The sequence below is a fragment of the Adiantum capillus-veneris genome, chromosome 17 (genome assembly GCF_014529385.1).
Source record: "Adiantum capillus-veneris isolate H3 chromosome 17, ASM1452938v2, whole genome shotgun sequence".
Taxonomy (NCBI): Eukaryota; Viridiplantae; Streptophyta; class Polypodiopsida; order Polypodiales; family Pteridaceae; genus Adiantum; species Adiantum capillus-veneris.
In genome coordinates, this window is record NC_140947.1 from 15,285,947 (window position 1) to 15,303,293 (window position 17,347).

At 45.2% G+C, this 17,347-nt stretch overlaps 1 protein-coding gene across 3 annotated transcripts in view; it reads right to left on the bottom strand.

Moving 5' to 3' along the window:
• LOC147436849 (type I inositol polyphosphate 5-phosphatase 13-like) overlaps positions 1–17,347 on the bottom strand; it is a 49,764-nt gene that overhangs the window by 20,544 nt on the left and 11,873 nt on the right. The gene's annotated exons all lie outside the window — the stretch shown is intronic.

The following is a 17,347-nucleotide window of genomic DNA, read 5'->3' on the forward strand; positions in this document are numbered from 1 at the left end:
TGCGTCTCTTTCTTTCATTCAGTTTAGTTCATTCAAGTGAAGCAACCTTGTGTTTGTTTGTGCAGAGTACTAGATCCAAGCTAAATCCTTAAACACTTCCGCTGCACCTGACATTGGTATCAGAGCTCTGTGTGCGTTGCATCTGACATTGGTATCAGAACTCTGTGCATGCTTCGACATCGCAAACTCAAGGGAAGAACCACCAAGAACCCAAGCAGAACAAAACCTCTCTCAGTTTTTTTTTTCTCTCAAAGAATCTTCATGTCCCGATCCCGTACTTATTAGCTCCCGTCTTCATTGCCATGTCTTTGAACGAAGATCGACATCGGATACACGAAAACCCAGATCTTGAGTACCAAGATCTACTTGCCTCCTATGCGGGTATGGAAGGAGTTGGAGAAAGGATCCCTAACTCTCTTTTGCATTTGCATTCAAATGTAGCGTGCATCCATTTCCATCGACAAGAAACCCTTGGAAATATCTCCGAGCACCCCTACCTTTCATCTTCACCCGCAATGTTTTCATGACAGGACTATTCGAGTGGTGGTACTTGCTTGCAAGGTAGAGTCAGCACCAAGGCTAGTATTCTACGACAGTAGTAAGGCTGCCTAGTAACTCGTATGGTCGGTGGTTACATCACAACAATCCCTACATCCGCAATATCCACAAGTTTGGAGGAGTTTTCATCGGCTTATGCATCCACAAGCATCAGGAGTCAGCATTCAAAGTCCAGAAAGCATCCCAAGGTAGAATGTCACGTGCACAACTAACCCTATGTGTACGTGGACAAGTTGTTCCTACTTCTAGGGTTTAGAAAGCCTAGGAAGTGTTCTGGCACCTTTGTGAACTTGTGCGCACACCGTCCATGTCCAGGCACTTAGAGTAGTTGCATATCCTCTGATTTCACAACCCGGTACCACCTAGCATATGCATTGTTCAAGCAATACACCCAAATCCCTTGGCAGTTTGGGGACAGTCCGTTGCAGGCATTTTTATTTATTTATTTATTTATGATGCCATTTTTACAAGGTCGTGGGGCTGTGGGCTGTTGGGGAGACTACTCGACCTAGATATATCCAGCTATATACGCTCAATAGAAAGCAGAAGCAGCAGCAGAAGGAGCTCAGGCAACTTGTAGTGCATCTTCTTGACAAGAGCAACGGAGAACATCAGCGTTTTCAGCCATCAAGACAGCTAGCGTTTTCAGACCCCAGCACACTTGGCGTTTGTAGATTGCAGATCAGGCCTAGCGTTTTTGCATCCTGCAAACTGCCTAGCATTTTCAGTCATCAGCACTCCGATCCAGCCATACATGTTAGCGTTTTCAGTATTCAGCCCTTAGCCATTGCAGATTGACCCCTTAGCTTCGCAGATCTCACCTACCCGTAGCAGATCCTTACCGTACCGTCGGATCAGCCAACGTCTTCAGTTTCAGCCCGCTGTTTGCAGATTTCAGCATCTGCGTTTTCAACGCATCGTCGTCGAGTCGTCGCCATCACCATCCTCGCCGACACAATGTCAATATTCAGCAGCAGATCAAAGTTTCCAGATTTCAGCATTTGCAGCCCTAGCGTTTTCGGTTTTCAGCCCCGTCCTCATCGTCGTCGACATCGTCGGCAAGTCCATTGCATATAGACCATTGTACCAGATTTGTGCAATCTATAGCATAGACCTCTCTCGCCATAGAGAGGGGGGCCCTTGGAGGGTTTGAGAACCGTCTGGTGTCGTATTCTTCTCTCTCTCTCTCTCTCTCTCTCTCTCTCTCTCTCTCTCTCTCTCTCAGCACTTTCATTCACAGTAGCATTCACTTTGTTTGTGATCATTGGACTTGCACTTTCTCTCTAAGAAGAAAGGAAGGCTCTCCCTTCCGTAAGTAAAAGGAAGCCTTGAGCACAATTCGGAGCACTCATCCTGAGCACTATCAACATTCACTTCCGTTGCACTTTACATTGGTATCAGAGCTCTTTGGCAGTGTTCTGTATTACTCAAGGAAAGAACCACAAGAAATTTTTTGCTTGTTGCGGTCGCACGTAACCCAAGTCCACTTAGGCATGTCGATTCCTAATCATATTTTTGAAGAGTGAAAGTAACAAGAAAGAAGGGCTTGTCCAGCCTCTCCTTGTTCCTCTTTGCACTCATTGAGAGCGGACCGTACCTTAGCGGCCGGCCAATCGACGTGAGGTGGGAAAAAGCAACTTTGGTGTGAGCGCAAGGCCGCCAAGGAGTGCGCCCGCAGGGAAGAGTCAAGCTCGGGTAAGAGAAAAGCCTTCTCACACATCGATTGCAAGCTAAGAACCCAAGTACCTCAAGAACCAAGTACCCAAGATCTCAGTGTATGGTCATCACCCGAAGCGGAATGGATACTTTGCGTGAAGGTGATGAGAGTGAAGTTGGAGAAGAAAAAGTTTCTACACAAGGAGGATTGTTCCCCGATCCTTCCCCATCCCCATCTACACCACGGAATGCACCAAATCCTATGGAGGCTTTGGTCAAGTCGATGATGGAGATGATACTACAACAGGAGGTGCAACGTGCCACCTTAGAAGAAAGAAGGGCAGCCATGGAGCGTGAGCGTAAGCAAGTGCGCTTGGCGGCCAAAGAACAAAAGGAGACTATGGAGGTTGAGAGCACGCAAGCTAACAAAGCTCAACGGATAGCGGCCGAAGAAAAGCTAGCGGCTATGGAGTTAGAGCGTGAGGCACAGAGAGACCAACGCATACAAGAGTTGGTCCTACAAGTACTCACATCGAAATCCGAGCCAATCAAGGACATTGGCAATTCATCAGGTAGCACAAGTAGAGGTCCATACCGGGAGCGAAGCCCGACACCTGGAGAGGAGTTGTCTGACTAACCTCCAAGCGGGCTCTTTCAACAAGAGAGTCACTAATCACATGCATAGTGCCTGAATCAAACAACATGACAAAACACTGACCCTTCACATGACCATAACATATAAAGAGAGACTCATCATCAATGTGTGTGTCAAAGACATGTGGAGAATCAGTGTGGTTCACTAAAGTGCTTGCGGTAGTTGTTGGTGTTGTGGGTTCTTTGGGTTCTTTAGGTTCGTTGGATGCTTTCTTAGGACAATCTCTTTTCATATGACCTTGAGTGTGACATTCAAACCATCTTTTGTCTCGTGCATATTCGGCTCGTTCTTCAAGAGTTAACCATCCTACTAAAATTCCTTGAGCAGTTTTGTCATCAGGCGTCAACTTAGGGTTTTCTTGACTTTTAGCTTTTCCTTTTCCCATAGGTTCATTGTGAGAATTTTGTGCTTGAGAAATAGAGGAAGATTGATTAGGAGAATTACCGTTGTTCTTACCATGTTCTTACCATTCTGCGGATTCTGAGAATCCTGAGTAGTACTGTGAGAAGACTTGTTCTCCTTGGGCTTCCCTTTGTTGTGTTTCATCTCCTGCGCGAGAGCAATCACTACCGCCTTGTTGAGATCTATTGGGTCGAGGACTTCGACATCGAACTTGATATACTCATCCAACCCGAAAAGGAATGCCTCTTTGCGCTCTTCATCTCATTTACGTAATTGGGTGTTGAGCTGTAAAACACAATTAGACATTACACCAGAGTGCCTTGCTGTGTTATTCATTGTTCAACAAGCTTCCTACCGTCGAAGATTTGTTGTGTCTCTTCTCTCAGAATGTGATATGATTTTGGGCATCCGATGGTTTCGTGAACATAACCCTCTCATTGAATGGATAGACAATACGCTCACTTTAAATGCCAAAAGTGACTCTCCCATGATCATTCGTGGTGAGGAGGATCTTCATTCTTTAACTCTCATTTCTAATGTGCAAGCGAAGCTTGAAAAGAAACATCAGAAGGAGACTCTATCAGTCCTTTCTTCTCCAAAGCACGACACACATTTTTTGCACGATAGAGATGTGATTGTTCGCAAGGATGATGATATGAATGATGATGTTTCTAGTGAAGCTAACCTCATTGCAGATATGATCTGTCACGTGACACATCCAACCCTATGTGTCCGTGGACAAGCTACAGCATAACACGGTTCCGTCAGTCCAGCCAATCTAGATTAGAAGTGATATGGCACTTTTGTGAGTCTATTCGTAGACCGTGCATGCACAGTCACTTAGTGTAGATGCATATCCTCTGGTTGCACACAGCATGATCATAAGCATTCCCATTAGAATCCATTAGAATCAGTCAAGGGAATTTTCCAGTGCATTTAGCCTATTTTACCTATTTTTGACATTTTTCACTTATTATTTTTAAGTGACTTTTGTTGGAAAGTAGGTAGGGCAAATTGGGTAAGTTAATATATAAGTAAACCCAAGTTAGCATTAAATGGCAGAAGAGGCAACAGGAGCCAAGCTCAGCAGGCAACTTCTCACAAGACCCTTGGTGGACTTCCCTCCAAGTAAGAACCATCGCCATAGACCTTCCCTCACCTAGCGTTTTTGGGAAGCTTCATCAGTTGGCGTTTCGCATCAGCATCATCGGCCACAAGTCCCAGTAGATAGCGTTGTGCATGAGATCTCCCCGCAGCAAAAGACCCCAACCCCTAGCGTTTCCTGACATCAACAAGCCCTAGCGTTTTTCCCATCCATCAGCCTAGCGTTTCCAGCCTCAGCCCACAGCGATTTCAGCAGCAGATAAAGACCGGCAAGATTCACCTAAAGTGTAGCACATTCAGCCCGGGAAAGACCATCAGTTTTCATCCATGAAGAACCTCAGTTTTCAGCCCTACAATAGACGCAGTTTTTCAGCCTTAAAGACAGCAGGAACCAACGTTTTCCCAAGCGTTTTCAAGCAGGCCAGATTTCAGCCCATAGCGTTTTAGGACAGCAGATAAAAGATTGCAGATTTCAGCCCTTAGGTCGGTTTCGTCGTCCCCGTCTTCATCGCCGACATAGCCTAGATTTGCATCAGTCACATGCATCAGCATTGTACCAGTTTGTGCAATCATAAGTAGACCACTCTCGCCGACGAGAGTGGGGCCTTCGGAGGAGGGTTTTACAACGTCTCTAGTGTCGTATCTCTCTTCTCTCTCTATCTCTCAGTCTCATTCACTTGCACGCACAGTGTCCATTCACTTTGTTTGTGATCATAGCATTCTCTCATTAAGAAGGGAAGGCTCTACCTTCCATAAGAACAAAAGGAACCTTGAGCACAGTTCGGAGCACTCATCTTGAGCAAAGCGCAAACATTCATTCCGTTGCACCTTACATGATCAGTCACGCAGAACCGATCTTGGCTCTCGAGTCGAGGTCCAAAGAACCCACACAGACACTATTGTGTGTTCGCATGATTAGTCAGCATGCATTGTTCGAGTTTCTCATTCATGACGGTTTCTTGTATTTTCGTCACCGTCTTTATATGTTCCCTTTTCACAGGCATGCCGTATTGTACAATGCACATGATTCACTCACATCAGTACAGATGTATGCGGATCATTCTCGAAAAGAAAAAAAGTTTGTATTCAAGGAATTCACATTGTTTCCCAATTGTTTGTTTTGTCAATCATGTTTCTTCCTTGGCATGACACGGTCTCAGACAGAGCACGAGCAAGATTGTCCATCAAGCATCGGCATTTCCGTTGTGATTTGCCACAATTGAAAGGTTTAGGTCAAAAAGTCAAGTTTCGATCCCACTTTTTGCGTGTGTTTGATGAACGGTTTGGCACTCCGTCACTTTGTTCATCTCCATTGCATGCATAGTCATTTAGGGAGAATAGTATTTTCTTAGTTACTCTACATGGAATGGGTATGTTTATGGTTTTGTGTTGGAAATGGTTTCAGGAATTTTCCTCCTCGGAGATTCTTAAAGAAGGTGGACCCACAACTATAGACGCAGATGGAGCATTGCCGCAACAGATCACTTTGTGTCGCTTTCGGTGCGGCCCAAAGAAGCAAGCATTGCAGACCTTCATGAAATTCAAGTATCGTGTAACAAACTTAGACACCCCAAGTCAAGATTCTACCGTGACACAACAAAAAATTCACTTCAAAACAGTTCACATAGTTGACATGGCCCAACGTAGTTCCATGCCCAGAGGTATTGGGCCCAAAGATTGGCGCCCCTTTCCGTATTTCTTTTTATATTAATCTGTGTTCAAAGTACAAGAGAGTTGGCGGGTGCTCACTCTCAGACTCTACATCCAGATGCTCTCAGAAGTGAGGCCTTGCCCACTTATTTATTGATACAAGGGATGCCCAAAAGCAGAGCCCCAAAAATCTTTTAACTCAAAAGCAATTGTCCCAAAAGCTACCATACAAATCAGCCAGCATAATTTCTAGAATTCCGTACAGTGTACGGACTACCACGTCATAAGCGTAATCTTCGTCGTAAAATCTGGGCTGCCACGTCAGTGTTAAGTCAGCGCATCTTCCAGGCCTCCGTATTGGCTGCCACGTCAGCATTCATGTGTGTGTGTGTGCGTTGGCACTGCCACGTCGTCAGTTTGTGACATACCCCCCTCTTGAAAGAATTGTAATCGTCTTCGATTATGCCTGCAAAAACAGACAGAGGCCATAAATCGTCATAGTAGACACTGACTGTTAGTATCGACGCACTAGACACGACACATCTAGCACATGTACCAATCAACAGTCACATCACTTGGCATCGCAGGACATCACATGACCAATCACATTCAAATTCATTCCAAATCTCAAACCATGATTAATTGGCAACGTATTTAGTAATCGCATCTAGATCTAGTCGAGACCTCACCACTGCCCGATTAACTAATCCTTATTGCAATCATGTCTATAGAGATTTATAAGACCAAAATACTGCAGTCATTTCGTCTTTCGGTTCCTGCACTCAAACAAGTCAAGTACAAATCAATCAGTATCAGTTTCATGTTCGGGAATTCCAGTTCATAAAGTCATACAACAGAATACTGTCAGGCCAGCGATATCCCTGAAACCCAAAAGGACATCAGTGACTCTATATCAAAAATTGGGATAATCTGTTGACAAAGAAGCGGAGCGACTCCCCTCTTGTGCAAGCCCGCTGCACTAGATTCACCCACGCTAAAATCGGGGTTCTATCGGAGTAGACTATGCTAAAGCGAATGCTTCAAGGTAAAGTTCCAAAATCTGAGTAGTCTCTGCTAGGTCCTCCTCCTCCATCCACTTCGCATCCAATGCAAGATAGTTCTTGAATTTAACCAAGAACCGCCTAATCACTTTACCTTTAATCTTTCTATTTGCACGTGTCAATATCTATTCTGGAACGAGTATCTCCTCGCTTTCCTCCACTTCGGGTTACTCATATGGCTCCCCATCATCGGGCACATCGCCTTTAAAAGGCTTCAAGAGACTCACATGAAAAGCATTGGGAATTCTCCAAGTATCGAGCACCTTCAGTCTAAAGGAGACATCATTTATCTTTTCTTTTATTTGGAAAGGTCCATAGTATCTCATGCTAAGCTTTGGAAAAAGCTGCTCCTTTCCCTTTTTCTTTCTCAGGCGTGCTTTCTCAAAACATAAGAGCACCCAATCGTCTTCCTTTAATTTCAAATCACGACGGTGTCGATCTACTGCCTTCTTGTGTCTTTCCTGAGATTTTGCTAAAGCCTCCCGGACCTTGGCAAAAGTAGTGTCCAAGCCCCTCGTGTACTGGTTGGCTTCAAAAATCTTATCTTTCGTGCTTAGGAAGGATGGAACCTTCGTAGCACCTTCAATCATTTCAAATGGCGCCTTCCCCGTCGAAGAGTGGATCGTGTTATTGTAGGCAAATTCCACCAAGGGCAAAAACTTTTCCCATTGAGTCTTCTGATCAGAAATGTAAGACTTCAATAAATCCAGTACACTCAGATTGCCCATCTGTCTGCGGGTGGAAAGATGACGAGAACTGCAACCGTGTGTCAATGTTCTTCCAAATAGCATTCCAAAACAAACTCGTGAATCAGGGATCTCTGTCAGAGATTATTGTCTCAGGCATGCCATGTAATCTGAATATCTGGGCAATGAACAGTCTCGCTAAATGGTCCGGCTTGATTGTTTTCTTCACTGGAATGAAATGAGCTTGCTTGCTAAATCTGTCAATAACAGTCCAGATACCATCGTGCCACTCTGTGTCTTCGGAAGATCAAAAATGAAATCCATTGCAATACTTTCCCAGGGGCGGGTGGGAATGGGTAAAGGCTGTAACAATCCCTGTGCTTTATGCCTATCAAACTTGACCTTCTAGCATACCAAGCAACTGCGTACAAAATCGTCCATGTTCTTCTTAAGTCTCGGCCAAAAGAAGTAGCACTCCACACCTTTCAATGTGGTGTCAATGCTGCGGTGACCCGTGAAAGGTGGACAATGGCATTCGGTTAGAACCTTTTCCCTCAACGGCTATGTAACGCACAACATCGTTTTCTTCATCGAGTAGCCACCCCGTATGGAATATCCCGCTACTATCTCCCAATTCTGTATTCGATTGAACACATCTGAAAAATCTGCATCGGTGGCATACTGATCGACCATATCCCCGAAGCTTCTATGGTGAATCGCGGAAATAGCCAAGACTAACGGCTTCCAGGACAAAGCATCTGCCACCAAGTTCTTCTGTCCCTGAACATGGACAATCTGGAAGTGAAATTGTGCCAAGATGTTAGCCCACCACATCTACTTTTCTGAAAACTGCTTCTATGACAAGAAGTAGTGTAAACTCTGATGATCAGTAAAGACCGTAAATCGGCTCCGAGTAGATAGTGTCACCACTGAGAAGAGCATGGATAACCGTCAAAAGCTCTTTCTCATAAATCTGTGTTGTCAATTCTGGCCTTGAAAACAATCGGCTCTCATAGGCAATGACATGGCCTTCTTGCATTAAGACCGCACCCAAACTACGACCACAAGCATCACTATATACTTCGAATGACTTTTGCAAATCTGGCAAAGTCAAAACTGGTTCCATAGTCAATTTCTCTTTCAAAGTTTGAAAAACGACTAGTCACCTCTGTGGGCCCCCACGAGAAAAGAACTCCTTTCTGTGTCAAAATATGCAAAGGGGAAGCAACCTCTGCAAACTTTCGAATGAACCGCCGGTAGTAAGAACATAAGCCCAAGAAGCTTCTAGCTTCATGAACATTCTTCAAATCGGGCCAATCACGTATAGTCTCAATCTTGGCCGGGTCCATCTGTATTGTTGCTGTTGAGACGATGTGTCCCAAAAAGTGTATCTTCGGTAAAAAAATTCACTCTTCTTGGCATTGATTACTAACTTGTGATATCGCAATGCCTAAAAGACCTGTAGCAAATGGTATCTATGTTCTGCCTCATCCTTGGAGAAGACTATAATGTCATCAAAAGAAGTGCCAACAAAAGATCTGTACTCTCTAAAAATCCTATCCATCATTCGGTTGAAAGTCACTGGAGCATTGGTAAGGCCAAAAGGCATCACCAAAAATTCATATAAACCGAAGCTCGTCTGAAAAGCTGTCTTGTAGACATCTCCCGACGCGTTTCAGATCTGATGATATCCACTTTGCAAATCGATCCTGCTGAAACAAGAGGATCCCTGTAGTCGGTCAAGAATATCATCGATCCTCGGAATCGGGAATCTGTTCTTGATGGTGAATCACCAAAAATTCATATAAACCGAAGCTCGTCCGAAAAGCTGTCTTGTAGACATCTCCCGGCGCGTTTCGAATCTGATGATATCCACTTTCCAAATCGATCCTGCTGAAACAAGAGGATCCTTGTAGTCGGTCAAGAATATCATCGATCCTTGGAATCGGGAATTTGTTCTTGATGGTGATTTTATTGAAAGCTCGATAATCAATGCACATTCTCCAAGATCCCTCTTTCTTTAAAACCAACAACACCGGAGAGCAGTAAGGTGAAGTACTCGGCTGGATAAGACCCTTTTTCAAGAGGTCTTTCACTTGGTTCATAATCTCTTCACTTTGGGGTCGGCTCACACGGTAAGGTGGCCGGTTCGGTGGTGTGCTTCCATGTATCAGATCAATAGTATGATCCTCAGGGCGAGCTAGTGGCAACTCGCCTGGCAGGCCCTTTGAAAAGCAATCGGCATGAGTGTGGAGAAAATCTTGGCGTTCTTTATCAAGTTCAGACATATTTGTCCTATGTTCATCATTCATGTCTTTCAAAAAGATCGAGTAAACAAACAGACTGGATTTCATTAATTTGAAAACAGCCAAAGCCGATACAATAGGAATAGACTCGCCCTTCAATTTCACATCAATTATAATTTTTCGGCCCTTTTCATTTGTCAATGTCGCTTTCTTTGCCCAATAATCGACCACGGCGTTGTTCTTATGGTACCAAGGGACTCCAAGGAGAACATCACAACCTTCCAAGGGCATTATGTGTTGCTAAATTGGCTTTATTTGACAGGAAAATAATTCTAAATGAATTATGGGATTTATAAGTGCAGGGTTTTCTCACTTGGAACACCAAGAAAAAAATAATTCTAAATGAATTCTTGGAATTTTAAGTGAGAGGGTTTTTCTCACTGGAGACATCTGAGTACAGAGTATTCCTAGTGCGTCATTCAGAGTAATAACGGGAGCACTGTGAAAGGGAATATCCGTAAGGCCACCAGGAACGGGTACTTCTGATGCGTCGCATCAGATGGATGACAGGGAGCATCGAGAAGGAAGTATCCGACCATCCAGGAATGGACATCTCTGATGCGTCATAGGTAGGTGACATAGAGCATCGCGAAGGAGATTGTACCGTAAGTTCGGTAGGAAAGGACTAGGTGATGGGTATTCCTAATGCGTCACAAGGTGGGTGACGAGAGCATCGAAAAGGGAATATCTATAGTCAGGAGGAAATTCCGAATTGTGTTAGAATTGTGGACAAGGAAAAGCAAGCACTTGAATGAAGATGGGTTCAGAGGAAACTTTGAGGAAAAACAGATGCTTTCTGAGAAAGCGGGATTGCTTTTCGGAAAAGCAAATGCTTTCCCGCGAGGTAGTCTATGTCTGCATTGCAACTGTGCATGTGATTGCATCTAGGGACACCTGCGAAGTGCTGTGAAAGCATTGTTTTTAACTTTACTTATTGTGGGCAGCCATCTGATAAATAAGACAACAGATCAACCAGCATTTTCTCTCTCTCTTTGTAAGGTGCAACGGAATGAATGTTGAACTTTGCTCAAGATGAGTGCTCCGAACTGTGCTCAAGGGTTCCTTTAAATTACGGAAGGGAGAGCCTTCTGTTCTTAGTGAGAGAGTGCAATAGACACAAACCAAGTGAATGGACACTGTGAATGGAAATGCAAGAGACTGAGAGATAGAGAGAGAAGAGCATACGACACCAGCGACGTTGTAAAACCCTCCTCCAAGGGCCCCACTCTCGATGGCAAGAGTGGTCTACTATTGATTGCACAATCTGGTACAATGATGCTGATGCAAGTCTAATGGCTATGTCGAGGCCGACAGTGGTGACGACGGGACCGAGTCTATGGCTGAAAACTGAATGCTTCGAGGTGCTTCTTGTCGGGCTGATCTGCTATTGCAAAAAACGCTGGGTATGGCTGTTCAAAACGCTGGCTACCGCTGTCCACACATGCTGAATATTGCTGGATCAATAACACTGGGCTGCTGGTCAAAACGCTAAGTGTAGGGCTGCAGCTATGATGCAAAAACGCTACTTGCTGGCTGCTGAAAATCGTTGGATCTGAGGCTGGGAAAAACACTAGATCTGGCTGGCTGTTGCTGCTACAGAACGCTATCTACAGGGCTGAAGTGCCAGTGCAGAATCGCCTATGCAAGGGGCTGACAACACTGATGGCAGGGCTGAAAAACGTTGGCCTTCTGGGCTCCAAAAACGCCAGGTTGGTGGGGGGTCGTCTTGCTGAGAAGGGTCTCCACAGGCCTACTGCACTTAAGTGCCTGATGCTCTCCTTCTTTCTTCTACCAAAAAGTGCTAGCTCTGGTTTGCTTATATATTTCATTAGCAAAATTGCCCTACCTAGTTCCCAACAAAAGTCACTTAATAAATAAGTGAAAAATGTCAAAAATAGGGAAAATAGGTTTAATGCACTGGAAAATTCCCCTGAATGCTTCGAGGTGCTTCTTGTCGGGCTGATCTGCTATTGCAAAAAATGCTTGGTATGGCTGTTCAAAACGCTGGCTACCGCTGTCCACACACGCTGAATATTGCTGGATCAAAAACGCTAGGCTGCTGGTCAAAACGCCAAGTGTAGGGCTGCAGCTATGATGCAAAAACGCTACGTGCTGGCTGCTGAAAATCATTGGATCTGAGGCTGGGAAAAACGCTAGATCTGGCTGGCTGTTGCTGCTACAAAACGCTATCTACAGGGCTGAAGTGCTGGTGCAAAATCGCCTATGCAAGGGGCTAAAAAAGTGCCTGATGCTCTCCTTCTTCTACCAGAAAGTGCTAGCTCTGGTTTGCTTATATATTTCATTAGCAAAATTGCCCTACCTAGTTCCCAACAAAAGTCACTTAATAAATAAGTGAAAAATGTCAAAATAGGGAAAATAGGTTTAATGCACTGGAAAATTCCCCTGATGGATTCTGATGGTAATGTTGATGATCATGATGTGTGCAACCGGAGGATATGCATCTAATCTAAGTGACTGGTCATGCACGGTCTGCGAACAGACTCACAAAAGTGCCAGATCACTTCCTATTCTAGACTGACTCAACTGAACCCAACCCTGGTCATGTTGTAGCTTGTCCACGGACACATAGGGTTGGATGTGTCACGTGACACTCTTTCAGGCAGAACAGCAAAAAAAAAAAAAAAAAAAAAAACCAGCCACGATCCCTACGCGGCTAGCCAGTGCTCTGCTATCTTTGTCGTGGCTAGGGAGCTATAAAAGCATCACACGCCCTCTCCCAGAGGGAAGACCAATTTTTGCAAGGAGAAGATGCTTCTGCAAATTTCAACCTTAAAGAAGGCGTTACCGGTGATGCCCATGGCTGCTTGTACCAGACAGATGTCGTCAGGACCTAGTGCGCGAGTTCCCTCGCGAGGAAGTGCCTACGGAGCGTGTTTCCATCGTGACAAGCTGCTGTTTTTCTCTGTTTTCAGCCCATAAATGTCGTAGACAGGACTGATTTACAAGAAGGAACCCAAGAACACACCTCTTTTGTGTGTAGCATTGGAAGAGAGGATTTTCTATGTAGAGATCTCTTTCGGGAAATTGCTCTTCGAGAACTGAGTTGCGTTTCGAGCGTCCAGACTTTGAAGGTAACGATTTTCATGTTATGATCTCTAAGTATTTGTTTGCAGGTGTACTTTCTCTTAGTGAGGGAGTAGGAGCAGAGGAAGGCATGAGCCTCTACAAGAGAAAAGCGCTCTGAGGAACTAGAGTCAAATCAGCCGCCCAAGGGTTTCGTACTCGAGTTAGGGAAGTAGATCCACGGATCCGAGAGTGGTAGACTCTCGAGATGTGATCCGGAAGTTGAAATTCCCAAGGGAAGGACTTCGTGTCCAGGAAAGCGGAGTTATTCTGCAGGAAGAGGACTCTAGAAACGAGTCGGAAGAGAGTTGCAGGGATGCCATGCCCCGAGTGTGGACAGTGAGATCCAGAGGCGAGAACCTTGGTTCTCGAGGATTTGGAATAAGGAACGGAGGTTCCTTGGAATAGGGTTTTGCCCTAGGAATAGGAAGCCGAGGCTTCCAGGAACCATCAAGTCTTATTCGAGAACGAACGTGGCAATACGTTCGGTTCAAGTGCTTGTATAGACTTCTCCTCAGTAATAAAGATACTATTACGTGGGGGACCAACCCATCTTCTGGTCCCAGTACTTTGTCGATCTTCTCACTCTTTATCTCTCTCTCTCTCTATCTATTTCTCTCTATATCCTCTGGTTTCAATAATAAGTGATAAATTCTATTTATCCGAGTCTATTTTATATTGCTATGCGCTCCCGTTTGTGACATTATGTAAAAGTCCTTGTGCCCCAAATACCATAGTTACCGGGGAACGCATTCCGTAGGCCCTGGAATGTCGAAACGCCGTTCCCTCCCTCTGCCAAGCCGGAACGTCCCGGAACGTTTTGCCGTTCCGGGTGACCACTTGATACCGGAACGGCCTCGGAACGGCCCAGAATGGCCTTGAAACAGCCCGGAACGACCAACTCTCAAAAATGGGGAGAAATAGGCCGTTTTTTGCAAATTTGTAGTGAACATTAGGTGTTTTTTTAAGTGTGTAAGGGCTCAAAAATTAAAATGCACCCCCTCACACCCATTCCCTTCTCAAGCATTATTTGGGTATTTTTTATGCCTCCCGTTCCGCGCCGTTCCCGTTCCGGACCCCTAGCCGTTCCCCCGTTCCGCGGGGGTCCCCATCGCCATTCCCGTTCCGCGTTCCGGGTAACTCTGCCAAATACCCCTGAAATGCAACCGAAGTTTGCCAATGACAGGTGTAATGGCTATGTCCCGTCCGGGTGCCGCTAGAACTGCCTCTGCTTGTGGTCCCGTCCGATCGGGTGTAATGTCGAGTCACGCCGCCAATTCACGTGAAATGAAGTTGGCCTTGGCTCCTCCATCAAAGAAAATCAGGGTTTCTTCATCTTTCACTTTGCCCCAAGCTCGACAAAGTTCAGTACTTTCATCAATCGTGCTTGGGTCAGTACCCATGCAATCTAAAACCAGTCCTGCTTTCATCTTACCTTTTCTGCCACGTTCCTTAGCTGCTCTCGAACTCTCTAGCCTGTCTTCATTCTGTTCTTGCTGTGCCTTTTTAGGGCACTTCGCAGAGACATGCCCATGTTCCCCGCATCCAAAACACTTCCCTTCTTTGATGTAACTGGCTCTCTCTCGAAGAGTGAGCCGGGGTCGTGAATCCTTGTCTTTCTTTTCTTGGGAACTCTTCCTCTTTTTACTTTCATTGTTAGAAGTCTGTTGGGTTCTCTGAGTCAAGATCTCATATGTGGGGTAAGTCAAATGGCCCGAATGTATCGCAAAACCCCCTTTCACATGACCCATCAATTCTTGAATAGAATTTGACTTTTGTTCCAAGCAGTAGTCTCGGATCTCTGTAGGAAGTCCGCAGCAAAACCGCTCAATCTGTTCTTTAAATGAGACCTTCTTAAATGAAGAGGCTGGTAGAAAAGAGTTCCAAAATCTCTCGCAATAAGCGTCCAGGAATCTCCCTTGGTCATCCAAAGATGATTCCAAGCAGTTCGTATATCTCGTTCGTACTCCCGAGTCAGCCAAGAAGAAATAAAAGCCTTTTGAATTTCAACCATTTAACTGGAGCTTCCTTCCTCAGAAGAAGGGTGGACCACCATGTTCGAGCATCTCCCTTTAAGCAAGATGTAGCCCTCCTAATCTTGGAGTGCTCTGAGTAATACCCTCCACAGAAAGCTATGTCAAACTGTTGAATGAAGGCCAAAGCCCTCAGAGCATCTCGGAATCCAGAAAAAGAGTCAAACTTAATCGATTGTCCACCTCCTTTGAATTCTTTTACGTTCTTGCTTTTATCTTTGAGGAAGTCATATTGGTTGGCTTTGTAAAAATGCTTCTTCTTTGCATAAAACATGTGATCGTCGGAGTCCAAACTGTCTGAGGATGACTCCTCTGTAGAACTGTCAAAAACTGGGCGAAATCTACGCTTCTTTGCCTTTTTCGTGCCCTTTCCAAAGCTTTGCTTTTTGCTTCGCTTTTTGTCTTTTCTGTCTTCTTCGCTCGAGTCAAAAGAGCTAGAAGAACTGTCAGAAGAAGAAGAACTGTCACAAATGGGTGACGTGGCAGCAGACCCCGGGACACACACACTGACACGTGGCAGTACGGACCCGCAAAAAGCACTGACAAACTGCCGTACGGAAATTTCCGAAAAAAGCGGCACAATTCGCGGAGATGCTGACGTGGCATACCATACGAAAATCCCTGCTTTTACGCTGGCTGAAATTCGCTGGCTGATTTTAGCAATGCTTTTGGGGATTATTGCTTTATTTTGAGAAGCTTCTGATTTTGGGGCTCTGATTTTGGGCGACCCTTGTACCAATAAATAAGTGGGCTAGGCCTCACTTACAGAGCATATGGATACGCGGTCTGAGAGTGAGCACCTACCCACTCTCTTGTACTTCAAACACACATTAATACAAAAAGAAATACCAAAAGGGGTGCCAGTCTTTGGGGCCAATATCTCTAGGCACGGAACTACGCCGGGCCGTGTCGACTCAATTGTGAAATTGTGACTGTTTTGAAGTGAATCTCTGTTGTGTCGCAGTAGAATCTTGACTTGGGGTGTCCAAGATTGTTACAGTGGTATCAGAGCGCGGCCGATTTCTCTTCTACCGGGAAATCCGATCCTTTTCTCGTGACACTTATGGATTCCAACAAAAAGCAGTCGACTTCTTCTGCATCTGCGAGTGCGAGTGCCAGTGCGGGAGGAGATCCTGAAGAAGATTCTCATGAGCAATTACACGAAGAATACGGCCCACCTCGGCCTACTGAAGCTGAGATTGAAAAGATGGAACGTCGACAATTGGTTGACGACACAACAAAGATGATGATTAACATTGATCCAAAATTTGCGAAATTTTTGACTCAGCAATCCTTTGAATGTCACGTGACACATCCCAACCCTATGTGTCCGTGGAGAAGCTACAGCATAGCAGGGTTCAGTCAGTTCCGTCAGTCTAGATTAGAAGTGATCTGGCACTTTTGTGAGTCTATTCGTAGACCGTGCATGCCCAGTCACTTAGCGTAGATGCATATCCTCTAGTTGCACACTACATAAGCATAAGCATTTACATCAGATTCCATCAAAGTCAGTTTGGGGATTTTTCCAGTGACTTTAGCCTAATTTCCCTATTTTTGACAATTTTCACTTATTTATTAAGTGACTTTTGTTGGGAACTGAGTAGGGCAAATTGGGTAAGTTAATATATAAGCAACCCAAAGCTAGCACTCTTTGGCAGATGAGCAAGGAGCACAACAGGCCCTCAGGCAGCAGGTACACCTTCTCTCTCAGCAAGAACCCCCCAAGCAAGAACCCTCAAGCGCCAAGCTCCCCTCTAGCCTAGCGTTTTTGGATTGGACAACCTCAGCAGTACCCCCCATTCTGGCGTTTTCAGCATTACCTTGATCGCCATCATCAACAGCATACCTAGCGTTGCAGATTCCTCTCATCGCCAGCACCTCAACTTGCTAGCGTTTCCAATTTCAGCCCATCGGCGTTTTTGGATTCCATCAAGCCCAGCGTTTTTGGCTAAGGATACAAGGCAGCCCAGCGTTAGTGGTTTTCAGCCATTGCCGCATCAAAACAGCAACGTTTTCAGCCCTATGGGACAGCAGCAGAATCAGCCCTAGTTGGTTGCAGAAGAACCCCCATTTTCAGCCATAAAAATGCAGCCAAAACAGTCATTTTCAGCCACCGAAACAGCCCAAACATTTGCAGATTTTCAGCAGATAG